Genomic DNA, 15218 nt, shown 5'->3' with positions numbered 1-15218 from the left:
TTAATTAACATAAAAGAGAATGCTAAAAATTACCCATAAGATCGTGCTGAGAATAACTATGGATAACCAATACGGAATCCTTATATCTGAATGAATGGAAGGCCACTTGCCTCATGCATGCATTTATTCTTTCAAAAACCATTTTGCCACAACTGTCCTGGAGCCAGTTGTGGATTGAAGGACCTCTTCTGATAACTGATTTTGAAGCGTGGCCTTTTGTCATGGAGTGCAGAGGGAACTTCTGGCCAGTGGAAGAAGTAGGCTGAAATCCACTGCCATCCTATATCCCTATTCCCAGATCCAGTCGTACCAGAGACAAAAATCCAAGCAAGAACCCAGGGTCTTGCCAAGAGCCAGCTTTGGAATTGAGGGTATTAAAAATTATAACCCCAAAGCAGCCACTACTGCTTGGAAGCCGTCATTTCAATGACTGACATATGTACTAGAGGAACAAGTGTCATCTTACTAACAGGCTCTCATTAGTGATGGCAGCAACTATAAAACACATACACACCATGCACTTTTAATGACATGGGAAAGTGCTCATGATGTGTCAGAGGAGAAAAGAAAACCACAAAACAGAATGTGTGTGTGTGGTATGATGGCAAACATTCTTCAAAAAAAGGGGGGGGCCATATGCATTGAAAAAATACTGGAAATTTTTTTGAAAAACAAACAACTTAGTTATCCCGCCTAAAGAAAGGTTATATGGGATTTTCTTTTCTTTTAGTTCCCCAAATTTCCACAAAGAGTGTGTATTATTTATATGCTCAGAAAAAAAGTGAAAATATATTTTTAAGGCTGTACAAGTTGATTAACAGTTGAAAGTCAACATATTATATTCAGATGAAATTCGGAGTTCCTAATTATCTTTCAAAAGGGAAAAAAACTAATATTTACTTGCTAATCATTTTGTCCTACATTGCCTGACGCAAGCTTCATAAGGCTTTGTAAGGTCAGTAGTCTATCGCTGCAGAGGCATTAAGTGATGTGAGCAATATCACTTGATTGTTATAGGGCGGAATGCCCCATTCCAGCTGACTCCCAAACTCACATTGTTCTCCTGGCCAATGGAGTTCCACCATTTTATTTTCTAACACAAGCCTAATAACCTACTTTCGTCTGTAGCTCTTTGAAGCAATGATGGAGAGTAAGAATGGGAAGGGAGGCAGGGGGTACATCTCAGAATCTGCTGAAGGCTGCCAGGTGATCCAGATCTGCTCTTACTCTATCCTCTGTCCCCCAAGGGTGCAAGGGTGCGGTATTATGGGGGGGGACACTGAGTCAGCAGCATGATTTCCAGGACAGTGAGAAGGCCCATCACATCAGCAGACTACCTCTCTAGAGACATCCTTTGGCTTAAGATTCTTTGTGCCTTTAGCTAAAATGCAAACGTCTTTGAGCGTAAGATTGCCTTAAACGGTATCACTCCTGAGTATAAATAAGTTTGTCAGCTTGACTCCCAAGTCGTCGAGAGGCTGATTATGAACACCCAGAGAAAGACAGATACACAGAAGACAAGAAGGGCATCGAAAAACCACGAGAATCTCCATGCCCTTCTGCATAGCCCTGCCTGCCAATGGCTGGCCTTGATTATAATATTTAGGTTTCTGTGTTTATATCCTGTCAAGGGAAAGCAGAATATCACATTCTATCAAGTCACTTGAAAAGAACCACTGATTTACAACTCCAAGGCACTAACAGAGTGTTTGATTTAAAGGAGTGTATCTTTGTAACTGTAATAAACACACCACACTCCAGAAAGTCTGCAGATAGCTTCTCTGTGAGTAAATGGCGAAGAAGAACTAGGACTTGTTTATATTTCTTCCCTTTCCTAAGGGTTATCAGGGCCATTTTCATCACCTTGGAGGGAAAACAAATGATCAAAAGATGGATGACCCCTCGTCCCTTCCATATCTCCTTCCTGGTATGTCAAAAAGCTTTCCAGCAAGTCAGGGCAAGCTAATTATTTTCTTCTAATCAATCAGCTATTTTAATGATGTATGACACTCCCAATCTATCAGTACCATTAAGATAACGTCTGCTGTGTTGGTCTGCAGCTAGTTTACAGACACTTCACTAGCCAACGTGGACCCTCCAAAAATCCAAACTCATGTTTGTCTGGGCCTCAAGAAGGAAAAAAACTCAGACCTGGAATCAGTGCCTAGGTGGAACTGATGTGAGGAATTATTGAAATGCAAGGCTGCCCGCCAAAGCCTACCACAGAACCTGAAATTTCCACTTGTTCCTCTGAGTTTTTTCTTGGTCTTCAGAAGTCACTGTTAAAATTAAAAAAACAAAAAAACCTTCCCTGAACATAGCTAGGTGCTGCCATCAGAAATCTTTGTCAGAACAGCTGCCTTTAGCAGAGAACAAAGACGCAGAAAGAAAGATCCAGAATAGAGTCTAAGTGTCCCAGCTCTACCATCAAAGGGAGGCATGAATAGAAGGGAGAACGTGAGGGTCCTTGGGAAAGGCATGGAAGAGACAGCATTCGGAATTAGGAAATCCTGACGGGGCATGGACCTGAGTTAATGAGAACAAAATCAGTTTTGCTGCCTAGGTGGCGTCTAGCCGGCCCTTCAGCCCCTCGGGTCCTAAGCAGAGGCTCTCATCCTTCTCAAGGGCCTGAGTTCACAGCTGTGGGAAGCAGAAGTCTCCTGGTGGCCAGCAGGGAAAGCAAGCGTGGGAAGAAGGAGGCTGGCCTCAGCCTTCCTAACGGCCTCACCCCAGGACTGGCCTCTCCTTCTCCTCACTTGCTCTGTGGTTCAGAGGCACCTCCAACAATCTCAAGAAATCAGACTGGGAAGTCGCTGGGCTCGGTCTCCCCAGCTGACAGCGGCCCTGGCCAGATGTTGCACCGGAAGCCTTCACACACCTCTCCCATTAGGCGGTAATGGCACCCGGGCTGCAGGGGGAGGGGCACCAGGCTGCTGGGCCCCAGATGGCAAGCAGCTTTTGTTCTGGATGACTTCAGCTTGAAAATCTGCCTTAATAATGGTCTCCTCTCAAAGGAAAGGAAAACCCTAGTGAGGCATGGACACAGGCTGCTTTCACTCCTGAATGGGGCCTGCAGGGAGGGGAGGGGGCCATCCCATCCTCTCTGTTCATAGACAGCTCTTTGTTCAACAGGAGAAACAGATTTTGGACACCACCACCAGCCCTGCCACTTGGCAGGAGCCACCGGGACTGGCCGGCTTTCCCCGCACTCTGTCTTTTTCTGTGGAATGTATAAAAATCTGTAGGCTCCTCGCAAATGTGTATCATGTGACTATGGCATTCCAGACGCTGGCGCTGGAGATGCAAAGAGGAATAAGTCGTGCTTCCTGTCCTTAGACAGTTCACTATGGGGGGAGAGGGGTCCACAAATATAAACATGCAATCACAATATGGTGTCGTAAACACTAATAAAGATCTATATGGGTAGTGAGAAGACACAAAAGAGAGACAAGAAACAGCTTCACAGAAGAAGAAAGGGTGGTGCTGGGTCTTGAAGCAGAATGCGCAGTGAGTTTAAAGATCAGGCAAAGGGGAAAAATACAGTCCTGATAGAAGGACCTGCATGTGCAAAGGCAAGAAGGCACTGGGAAATTGTGCCCCATATCATTGCCTGTGTTCTCGGTAAGAATTAAGAGGAAAGACGGGACTTCCCTGGTGGTCCAGTGGTTAAGAATCTGCCTTCCAATGCAAGGGACATGGGTTCGATCCCTGGTCAGGGAACTAAGATCCCACACACTGCAGGGCAACTAAACCCAGGTGCCGCAACTTCTGAGCCTGTGTGCTCTGGAGCCCGTGGGCCACAACTAGAGAGTCCACGTGCTGCAACTACTGAACCCATGCACTCTGTTGCCCACGCACTGCAACTAGAGAGCCCATGTGCCACAACTAGAGAGAAGCCCACACACCACAACGAAAGATCCGGCTTGCCGCAATGAAGATCCTGCATGCCGCAACTAAGACCTGATGCAGCCAAATAAATAAATATTTTTCTTAAAAAAAGAATTAAGGGGAAAGAAATTCAAACATTTATTTATCCCTTCGATAGATATTTGTCGGATGCCATCATATGTTTCAAGCACTAGGGTATGGTGAGTAAACATAAGTGGATTTGGCTCTCCTGGAGCTTATAGTTTAGTCATGGAGATAGCAAATAAGCAAGCACGTAAATTACAAACGAGAGCAGCTCTTTGAAGGAAGCAACCAGAGTTCTATAGTAGAGAAAAAGAAAGGTGGGTAGGTTTGCTTTAAATGGGGTGCCAGGGAGGAGTCTTGGAGTTGTGAGGGAGAATCATCTAGAGAAGAGCCTTCGAGGTTGAGGACACAGCCTATGCAAAGGTCCTGAGGCAGGAAGAAGCTTGAAAATTTGGGGAAGTCAACAAGGCCAGTGTGAATGGAAGGTAGGGACAGAAGGGAAGGGTAGGAGATAACTGTTAAGATCTGAGGGGCCAGATCATGCAGGGTCTTTTAGGTCAAAGCAAAGGGTTTGAGGTTTCTTCCAGGTACAAGAAGACACAGAATAGTTTTAAACAGGAAAGAGAGACATAATCTGAATTTAGCTGGAAAAAAAAAACAAAGTCAAAAATAAAATTTAGGGGGTCAGTAAGGGAGCCTTTGTCCATGGCCCCATAAGATGGCAGCTCTGTCAGTGGTGGTAGCAGTGCATATGGAAGGAATGATGGATTTATGATATTAATTTGTCATTCCAGTTCCCTTTCCTGTCTCACAATACTTTCTCTTTTTTTGGAAGTCATAGTTTAAGCCCTCTGAGAATAGTATACCACTTGCCTTTACCCTTCCACTGTAACAAGTACTTGACACATGTCATCCTTGATCTAGAAAAGAAGCAAGACTCCAGTCCAATGGCCTTTCATCCCACGAGGCTCTGGGAGCTTCTCTGGCCTTCTTTGTTTATCTTCTCTGCCAACCCTGTCCAGAGCACCCACCTCAGGCTGGTTTTAGAGAACTGGGCATAGAGAAGAGAAGCTGAGGCCAATCTCCCTCCTCCCAAACACAAAGTATCCATTAAAACCTGTTCTTCCATAGTGTTTTCTTGCTTCCTAGGGTCTGGGGAGAAGATGCTCACAAGACCAGCCTGCGGCAAGTATTTCTGCAGGTGGCACCCTTGGCACCTTTCTGACCTGTGTTACATTGTCTTGTCTCCATCCGTGACTTTGAGGTCTGTCAGTTCATCCACCTACTGCCGCTCCAGGAGTCGAAGAGCATGCACACGGAAGAAGATAAAAAATGCTCAGATTGGTTTGTAATTTATAACCTGCCTCTTTCCAAAAATTCTTGAGAGAAGCCTCAGTCATACTCAGTGTCCTAATCAGCTTTAAGAAAGTCTCTGCACAGCCTCCCCTTTTTAGAAATATGAAGATTTATGTCATAATCTCTTTTACCAAACTTCATCAGGCCTTCACTATGCTTTGCAGGGACTGGAAGATGATTGTGCCGTAAGTGTGTGTGTGTGTGTGTGTGTGTGTGTGTGTGTGTGTGTGTGTGTGTGTGTGTGTGTGTGTGTGTAATCTCCAATGTGAAACAGTAGAATTTATAAAGCACTTTGCCATATATTTCTCCTTTAGTACTTACTACAACCCCATTTTACAGGTGAAAAAAATGAGTCTCGGAGAGGTAAAGTTATTTGGTGATGGGCATCCAACTTATAAGCTCCAAGAAAGTAGAGTCTATGTCTGCATTATTCTCCATTAAATCTCCACAGCCTAGCACAGTGCCTGACACAGACTAGATTTCTGATAAGTATCTTTTGAATTAATTGACAAGTGAGTTAATTGTAACTTAATGAAATTGAGATTAAAATTCTGAATTCCAACCTTTCTATCCACTATAAATTGATTCCCTCTGATAGCACAGTGCATTTATCTACAGAAATCTGAACAAATGAAAGCACTTACTCAACTCAGTCTTGTAGCTTAGAAACATTTTTGTGTAACACATATCAAAGTCGTGCCCCATATGAATGAGTCTATCCATTTGGTGTATTGTGGGCAGAATAAGGCTGTGCGGCAAGGAATTCTTAGATTAGGGTTTCTCACTGTGCTTTGACTCTACGACCCTTTGTGGTGCTACACACCCCTCCCCCCACCCCAGCCCCCAAAATATACATACACATTTTCCACACCATTTCATGGAGTGCACAAACTCCCTACTCAAGTTCAAGACTATCTTTGGGGGCTTCTTTGCCAAAATGGATGTTTAATGTATAGTAAGTTCCTCTGATAAGCTGTATGCCCCCACAGGGTACATGGCTACTGCTGGGCTTCCAAGGGTAAGAAAGGAAGGAAGGAGAAACAGAAGGTCACGAAAAGTGGTGCTCTTTATTGCATCTGCAGCAGAACAGCAAGCAGCTCACTAGAATTTCTAACTGGCTTGGAATGCGAAAGGATAGGAATAGGAAAGGTTGGTCAAATAATTCTTTCAGATGCTTCTACTCAAGAAATCTCAGAGCAGTCTGCTGGTTAGTTGACTAGTTTTTCATTTATTTCTGAGGAATGAGAGAAGGTTGATTGTACATCTGAATCCTTGCTGACCTGTGGCTGGGAGCTGTCTGACACGTTGCATCAAGTCTTGGCTATTTGTATATATATGACTGAATAAATGACTGATTTATCCTCAGAGAATTCTGAGTCCCAGGCCATCTTTTTGCTCCTTTCCCCCACTAATATTCTTGGTAAATACAAATAGAGTGGTTTTATAAACACTCTTTTAATAAACCCCAGAAATTGAGCCAAGACTAGCATCTACAATTCCGCTTTCAGGAACAGGTTCCCTTGCCTCAGATCATTATTCTTTGTGAAAATACCACATTCAGTTAAACAGACTTGCTGGTGTGGTCAAATAAAATGGTAAAATGCAAGATAAAAGACCTTTTGTAGGGGCTTCCCTGGTGGTACAGTGGTTGAGAGCCCACCTGCCGAGGCAGGGGACGTGGGTTCGTGCCCCAGTCCGGGAAGATCCCACATGCCGCTGAGCGGCTGGGCCCGTGAGCCATGGCCACTGAGCCTGTGCGTCCGGAGTCTGTGCTCCGCAACGGGAGAGGCTACAACAGTGAGAGGCGCGCGTACCGCAAAAAAAAAAAAAAAAAAAAAAAAAACCTTTTGTAGGGAGGAATGAATGAAGTAAAATAATTCTTCTGCCAGCTCAAATACATCTAAATATCTCTAGAGTTCCATGACCTTCAAAATAAAGATGAATTTGTGAAGATTAGCAGTGACAGCCATGGGAAATAGAGAAAGATAGCAGAGCCCAGCCGAGCTTTCAATGAGGAAAAAAGAATTCAACCATTGAGAATTCAGTTGCTATATACAGGCCCCAAATCCTGTATATAGCAACTGAGCATAATGTAAGCTTCCCATATCCTGCTTGCTACCACTGTGCCCTCACTTTAGAAAGGCAAGTTTCTCCAACAGAATGAAAATCATATGCTATCTATGTACAATATATTTTTTTAATTATGAAAGAAAATGTATAAAACAAATACACATGTAACAAACCAAAATATACTTAACAAGATAATATATAATAAAAATGTGTTAATATATACCTATATGTATAATGCATTAATAGTTAAGCAAGCTTGAAAGCAAGAAATAATGATGGTAAATGTGCATTTAATGCTTACCATGTGCCAGGCACTGTTCTCAGGATTTCATATATATTAACTCATTTGACCTTCACGGCAACTCCATGAGGATACAATTATAATCCCCATTTCACAGTTGAGGAAACTGAGGCACAAAGAAGTTAAGTAACTTGCCCAGAGTCATACAGCTAGTAAATGGCAGAGCTATTTTAATTCTAAGTTGTCAGAATCTAGACTATTCTAAAAAAAAAGAACTCAATGTAGAAGTTGAAGGTGGAATTTCCCATGGGCATGTTGGAGCTGAAATACACTGGGGCCGGGGTAGTATCAGCTCTGAAGGGCAAGTGTTGAAATCACATACCCCTGTGTGCTGTAAAACTGAACCCCAAGTCATGCCTAAAGCCAAACACTGGGACATTCTGTCTTGATGTAGCACTAGGAAAACTCTGCCTGCTGGTTGGGGATGTGGCTCTGAAGAGGGGGAAAGTCACTTGAAAGAAACAGAGATCCCAGGACCACTCTGTCCAGGAGTGGGTTCTGAATTCACACTCCCTTCATGAAATGGGAATGAGAAGTTAACATAAAAACTGGTCTGCAAGCAAACTTTGGGCCTCCCCCAAAAGATGTCTCCCATGAGAAACAACTCTCCCTGAACACGAACTCAGAAGCACATAGGAAACAAACTCCCATGAAAGACTGTGAGCAGATATACAAGAACAGAGACAACTGAGCAATCTGAAAGAGGTTTTCAACTAGAATTTTTTTCTAAAAAATTCAAGAGAACAAGAAAGAAACATGCAAAAAGAAATATTTTGGATAAATAATAAGAGAATTTCTAAAAAGAGGCAAATTTATACTCTAGTTATGAAAAACAAAGTGCTTTAAAAACCTTAATACCCGAGTAAAACAGCAAAGTAAAGCTGAGGAGAAAATTAATAAATTACAGATAGATGTGAGGAAATCACTCAGAACACAGTTCAAAGAGATAAAGAGATGGGGCTCATAAAAGAGAAAATAAAAGATATGGAGATAGAATGAGAAGCCCAACATGTGGAAGAGAGGTATTACTTGAGGAGATGATGGCAATATGTTTTTATACATAAAGAAAATTATGAATCCTCATATTGAAAAAGAACATGGAATCCAAAGATGATAATTAAATAAAAATCCATACTTAAACATATTACTGAAATGACTTCACATAAAAATAGTCTCCTGAGGAAAAGGCATATTACCTTAAAAGAAATGATCATCAGTTTAACTGCTGACTTCTCGTCATCAATGATGGATTCCAGAAGACAATGGATTAATATCTTCTAAGTACTGATGGGACACAACCATTAGCTTTTTACAACCAGTTAAGGTAACACTCTTAAATGACAGCAAAATAAATACCTTTTTAGACTTCCACGAACTAAGGGTTTACTACTAAGACTTCACTGAAAGAATTACCAAAGGACATACCTCAGTAGGAACAAAATTTAAGAGTAAGATTCAAGAAGCATTGGTGAACAAAGAAACAAACAAAACATATAAGGAAATTTAAATAAGTATTGTCAGTGGGAATACATTGCTCTGGTCAGCAATAATACAGAGAAAGAGGGTCACTTTGGAATTAGGGAGTTCTGAGGTCTAATTCAGGAGAAAAATTGACATTGATAACCTTCACACTTTGAAAAATACATCATAAATGTAACAGTATAAAGTATGCTAATTGAGTAAGATGGTATTTTCTAGTCTGTTAACTAGTCATTATTAAAGCCCTTGAGATGTTTTCTAAAAGTACAGATTCTCAAGCCCCATTGTTTATTTCTGCACAGCACATCTGGAGGGGACCTTTGCTTCTGTATTTTTTCAAAGTCCCAGCTAATTTTGCTGGGAAATCATAGTTGGTACTAACTAGCTCAGTAGGACACATCCTCTAGGTTCTTGCCCCTTGGATCTCCGAGATGGAGTGACAAGCTATGAGCCAGATCCCACTGGAAAAACTGATGCACCATAAGAAGAAGCACTTGAAAAGTGTCCTGGAATTATAATGGGAAAAGTCTCTTTATCCTCCCTGGCATGTAATGTTTTTCCAGGTGATTGGTTTAAGGAGGTAATTTAGTAGATCCTGATAATTGGAAACAAATTATTTTGAAGTGATTTAAATTGTTATATTGGCAGGAATTGACTATTTAGGCATAATGAGTTTAATTGAGTGTCAGGAAGTGTTTTTTACAATGATGTAATAACTGTTCACATTCTGTTTGAAATAGCAGGGAGCTTTAAATGTTTGAAGTGACTGAACAGTGCTGCTTGTGAGAAAGTGCTTTTTAAAAATATGTAAACATTATTAGCACCTTCTTTAGCCTGGTGACTTCTTACCATGACTAAAATAGGATATCACTTACCAAAATCCTTGATTTGAGGTCCCATGATCTATTTCTGAAGAATATTTATCAGTGGGGCCCAATTCCCCAAACTTAGCAATAGATGCTCTACATATGAAAAGCCAAAGTCTAGGGAAGTATAAATTTACTTCTTTTTCTAACACTTGCTATACTGAATTTGGGGGATTAAAAAAAGGTGTGTAGTGTGTTATATTAAAGCCCTCTCCCTTTGTCTGAAGTCCTTGGGGTATGGGAATGGTGGAATTTAGAAATCATGACCTTCACCTATAGAGTTAAGCATATCCAAGGTTGAGTTACGGGAGAATTATCCCTCAGTTTTTCCCATTTACAGCAACCCCAAAAGAGCATGATTCTGTCCGCAGTCATAGTGGATTGCTACTACTCCTCCGAGCCTCTTCCCTCTGTTAGCCTGTGAATGCCTCAAGAGCAGGGTCTTGTTAATCAGGCAGTCTCCAGGTCTAGACTTGTGCTTGGCACAAAATGGGTACCCAGTATATTTTTGTTTCTGATTGACTGAGTGAATAAATGAAGTCCCTGAGGTCAATGCACTTACCATCATCTCAGAAAAACATTTCATTCCCTTTACATGAACCTCTGCCCCATGTAACCTGGGCTAGTTCAGGATTTGGTTCACATAGGTCTGTACTTTCCAATATGGTAGCCACATGTGGCTATTTACATTTACACTGATTTAAATTAGATTAGATTTCAGTTCCTCAGTCACACTAGCCACAGATTAAGTGTTCAATAGCTTCATATGGCTAAAGGCTACTGTCTTGGACAGCACAGCTATAGTGCTGTCTGTCACTGTAGAAAGTTCAGTTGGATAGGGTTGCTATAGATAGACCCTTAGCTGGGACTCCTGGAGCTCTATACCCATCTCAGATTTAACCAGTTAACAGTGTGACTGGGCAAATCATTCATGTTCACACGAGCATGCTATTCCCTTTGCCCGAAGCATTTTTCCGTCATGGGGTAGTCTAGTTAATTGCTTCTCATCTTCCAGGTCTAATAGCCCCAGCTAGGTCAAGGCCTCTCATGCAACCTTGTGCAATTTCTTACCAAGGTTAATGTTTTACATATATATATTTTTTTCTAATTTTTAATTCTTTTTTTACCATTTTTAAAGTTGAAGACACTTTCTACATTTTTATGATTACTCGATTAATATCTCTCACAACAAGCTGTCAGCTCTAGGACAGGAACAAGTCTGGATGTGTTCAGCATTGTACCCCCAGCAACCAGCAAAGTGAGTGACACACAGTAAGCACACAGTGCTCTTTGAACAAATCAATGAATGAACCATCGGTTTCAGTGTCTCTGCCACTGCAAGTGGTCGGTGCTCTGCTGGGCTGATATTCAGCTAAGAAACACAGACATGGCCATATCTGTTGTTCACAGCCATCATCCCTTTGATCGCTAAGGATGTGCATTCTGCTTCATTGTTGTCTGGGGTAAATATTTTCAACATCACCCCTGGTGATTCACCAGCACAATTTAGACCTTTGAGGTAAATAGCCTGACTGTGCCAGTTGAATATCCACAAGCAGGAGAACGTAACATTTCATCTAGGATTTGAGGCCGGCACTGTTAACCTTCCTTATAGAGGAGCCACGCATCCCAACTCTCCATCAAGTCAAAAACCTGACACTGAACCCCTGGACTGTTTTCTGGACAGTAGCTCTTCTCTAAAACCCACCACCTCCGGGGTTTAACATCCAGCCCAACTCTCAAGATTACATATAGGAAGTTAGAAGACATACAGGTCAATGCTCCAAAATTCTAGCCACATTTCTCCCAAGTGCCCCTGAGGTTTGCAACTGTCCAGGCTCTCCTGAGCATCATCCCAGAACTCTTGTTTCCGTGGAAACTTGAGGCAGTGGGGGCAGTTCCAGCCGAGTCTCCTGAGGTGGTTCAGATCTGCACATATCACAACCATCGAGTACAGGCAGACCAAAACAGCAACAAAAAGAGCTGCCCACTCGGGCTCCTGCGAGCCTTCAAGGCTGAGTTCATGTGGCTCTCACTCAGAAACGGAAGTGGAAAACCAAATAAAGTCAACTCCATGGAGGTCCTGGGGACTTAACACTGAGCAGCCACACAAATACCAGAGTGATGCATCATGATTCATGTTCTTACAATAAATGCCTAAGAAAGTCATAAGGATTTGGCACTTAGTATAAAGCATTGGCAAGACGGCTCAGAGTTTTCTGCCAGTTGTAAAGTGTGGCCTGGGACATTTTCTCCCATTGAGCAATATGCATTAGCAATGTTATCTATAGTAGGAAAGGAGTTACTCATAAAACTTTATTAAGTGACGTCAAGACTTTTTTTTTTTTCATGTTCTTTTCTGTTCTGGGAGAGGCTTTAGAAAAGACACTAAGTTGTTGTTTTTCCCAGTAAGTCCATACAAGCCCAATATTAGAAGATGAAACACATACCTAGAGGATTAGCAATCCAGGAATCATTGACTTAATACTGTTTATACTTACAGAATAGACTCTGCAGAAGAAGCAAGTTAAAGCAAAGAGCGTTCCTATAGAGAAAATTCCTCTATTACCATTTAGGGAATCATGAAAAGGAAGGAAGGAAGAAAGGAAGGAAGGAAGGAAGGAAGGAAGGAAGAAAGAAAGAAAGAAAAAAAAAGACCAAATGGTTCTCTGGGCCCTCACAAGTATGGGAAAGGGTATGATGCCTCACCAGGAGAGGGGCTTTTCCATTTAGAAAAACAAAATTCACAAAATTGCATCCCCATGGTGGCTCAGAAGGCTAGTGGCCCAGCCAACACATCCATTCTGGCCAACTTTAAAGTGGACACATCCTTGCTGGCAAACCAATTAAGTGATGATCTGTGTGGCTCCCTGAGGCAGCTAAAATAGATAGGGAAGGTGCAGGCCACTTATCTTGTACACTGAATGGATACCTCGCTGGCCGATGGCCTGATAGTGTGAATTCTTGGTTTAGGATAGAAGAGTTGGAAGAGACCTTGGGAAGAATTACTCTTCTCTGCCCTCCTGTTTGATATGAGGGGTGCCTGGACAGCATCTCCAATAATTTTCTATATCGACAGTCTCAAGCAACATGAGTCAGAGAGGAGATCCAGGGGATGAGGGGCACATTTGCAGGGCAACATCTGTCCACGGCCGTGGAAGGCCTTGCAGCATCTCTCCTCAGGCCCCCCTACTTCCTTGTGGTCTCTCTTGCATCTAGGTCTTTGCACATGTGGTTCCTTCTGCTTGGGACCCTTTCCACTCCCCACTCGTCATCAACCTGCCTGGCTAACTCTCCCTTATCCTTGCAGGCCTTCCTTCTGACAAGAAGCCTTCCCTGACTTGGGAAGTTTAGGTTTGGTGCTGCTTCTCTGGCTTGTCCCACTAGGGTGAACAACCATCCTGGTTTTCCTGGGACTGAGGGACTTCCTGGGATGTGAGGATTTTAGCGCTGAAATCAGGAGAGTCACCCTGTCTCCCAGGCTCCTTGTGCTTACCTTCCCCAGACTTGGGGTCTTCTACTGTAACTGCCTGCTTACTTGTAGCCCTAGAACAGCCAGTTCTCTGAAAGCAGGGATAGGGTCATTCATCTCTGGAATCCTGCTGCATGCCTAGCACAGCTGTGGCACATGGCAAATAAGCAAAAACCAAAACTGGAATAGGTACTTAGTGCTGAATGAATGAATGAATGAATGTAAAATTGACATTCTTTTTCATATGGGTCTCTCATTCCTGTCTCCTGCAGCCTCTCCCGCCATTCCTTGAATCCGGGTGTGGATCCTGAGACTTGCTCCCAGCACCCAGAGCAACTAACACATGGCTGGCAGAGGCTCCTGCATACAGATCACTGCACTCTTCCTTCCCACTCTGGGTCACCATTTACCGGCATAAAGAACCTAAGGCCTAGGAAATATATTTTTGTTATTGTTGATTTCTTTGGCTACCATTCATTGAGTGTTTACATGTCAAGCACTACGCTACGCCCTTTCATTCATTTTCAGATTTAATACTCAAAATAGCCCTACAAGTTTGTAGCCCTACAAGCCCTACAGTTGCCACCATTTCCCAAATGAGGACCCTGAGGCTCAGAGGAGTTAAGTAAATTGCCTGAAGTCCCACAGTTGGTTACAGATGACTTGAAGCTAGAACCCAAGTCAGAAGTTTTTTGCTTTTAACCACTACCCTCTAGTGCCAGAAGCCGTCTGTGGTGTTGGACGGAGGCAAGCTGAGGGACTTTGCTGTCAAGTTCATAGCACAGTAAACTGGGGCCAGAGACACACAGGGCTGTTTTGTCCCTTACCCATCACCCACCCTGAGCCTGGCCACCTCTTGGGGGAAGGAAGCGCGGTTCAGAAGCACGTGTCCCTGAATTTCAGGGAAGACTGACCCAGTGGTTTTATGAGAGAGCTGAAAATAGCTGATAAAACAGGAAGGCTCTCAAACCCTTTATGTAATAAATGAGAAGCCAAGATCAAGAGGGGTAGAACTTTTATTCAAGGTAACACGGCCAGACAGTGGCAACACCAGGCCCGAAACTCTAATTTCTGACTTCCTGTCCATGTCAGCTCCCCACTTTCTTCCCCCATTCTATGACTATTAAAAACACACAAAGCTCTCTTTACCACATTCCTTGGGTTTTAAAGCCACTGCTCCTGCTGTCGTCCCTGCCCAATCCTAATATTTTTTTCTTTCTTTTTAACATTTGAGGAAGAAAGTGTTATTTTTTTGAATTCCACAATGTCACTGTAACATGTAATAAATACTTTTTATTATTTATTACCAAATGCTTAGGGGCCATGAAAGACTGAAAGCTCTTCTATTCCTTCTGATGCAGCTCTAACAAGTTTGCTCCAGTCACTGGTTGGGGTGGGGGTGGTGTGGCTAGACTTGGTGATTTAATCTTCTCAATGCCATTTGCTGTATCTGTAAGATTATGCTAGAATTGTAGGTGACTGGAAGATTTATTTTAGCTCAATCACTGTGGCCCTGAGAATGGTACGTTCTCAGAAACATCTATCCAGCCACCCAAGAACACCTGAATGAGCTAATGGGGAAACCAGTCCAAGAGGCTGGGTCACACCAGAGTCCACAGTAGTCAGAAAGTTCTGTCCCAGGGTAAGGGCTGAAGAAAGCACTGCACATTCAAAGCCAGTTGGGCAAACTAACTTTGGGGATATTTTTGGTACTTTTAAAAACAGTGTCCAAAAAACCAAGATGGTGGAGGAGTGGGAGGAT

The 15218-nt window shown here is 42.7% G+C and overlaps 1 long non-coding RNA gene across 1 annotated transcript in view; it reads left to right on the top strand.

The window, feature by feature from the left end:
• The window catches only part of LOC117203956 (uncharacterized), a 132985-nt gene extending 118241 nt beyond the window's left edge, over positions 1-14744 (top strand). The window contains exon 6 of the long non-coding RNA XR_007469984.1: positions 13729-14744. This is a non-coding gene — a long non-coding RNA (uncharacterized LOC117203956). The remainder of the gene's footprint in view (positions 1-13728) is intronic.
• Positions 14745-15218: the final 474 nt, after the last annotated feature.

The sequence above is a fragment of the Orcinus orca genome, chromosome 11, assembly GCF_937001465.1.
Source record: "Orcinus orca chromosome 11, mOrcOrc1.1, whole genome shotgun sequence".
Classification (NCBI taxonomy): domain Eukaryota; kingdom Metazoa; phylum Chordata; class Mammalia; order Artiodactyla; family Delphinidae; genus Orcinus; species Orcinus orca.
The sequence above is the reverse complement of the archived record's forward strand: the minus strand, read 5'-3'. Positions and strand labels throughout refer to the sequence as shown.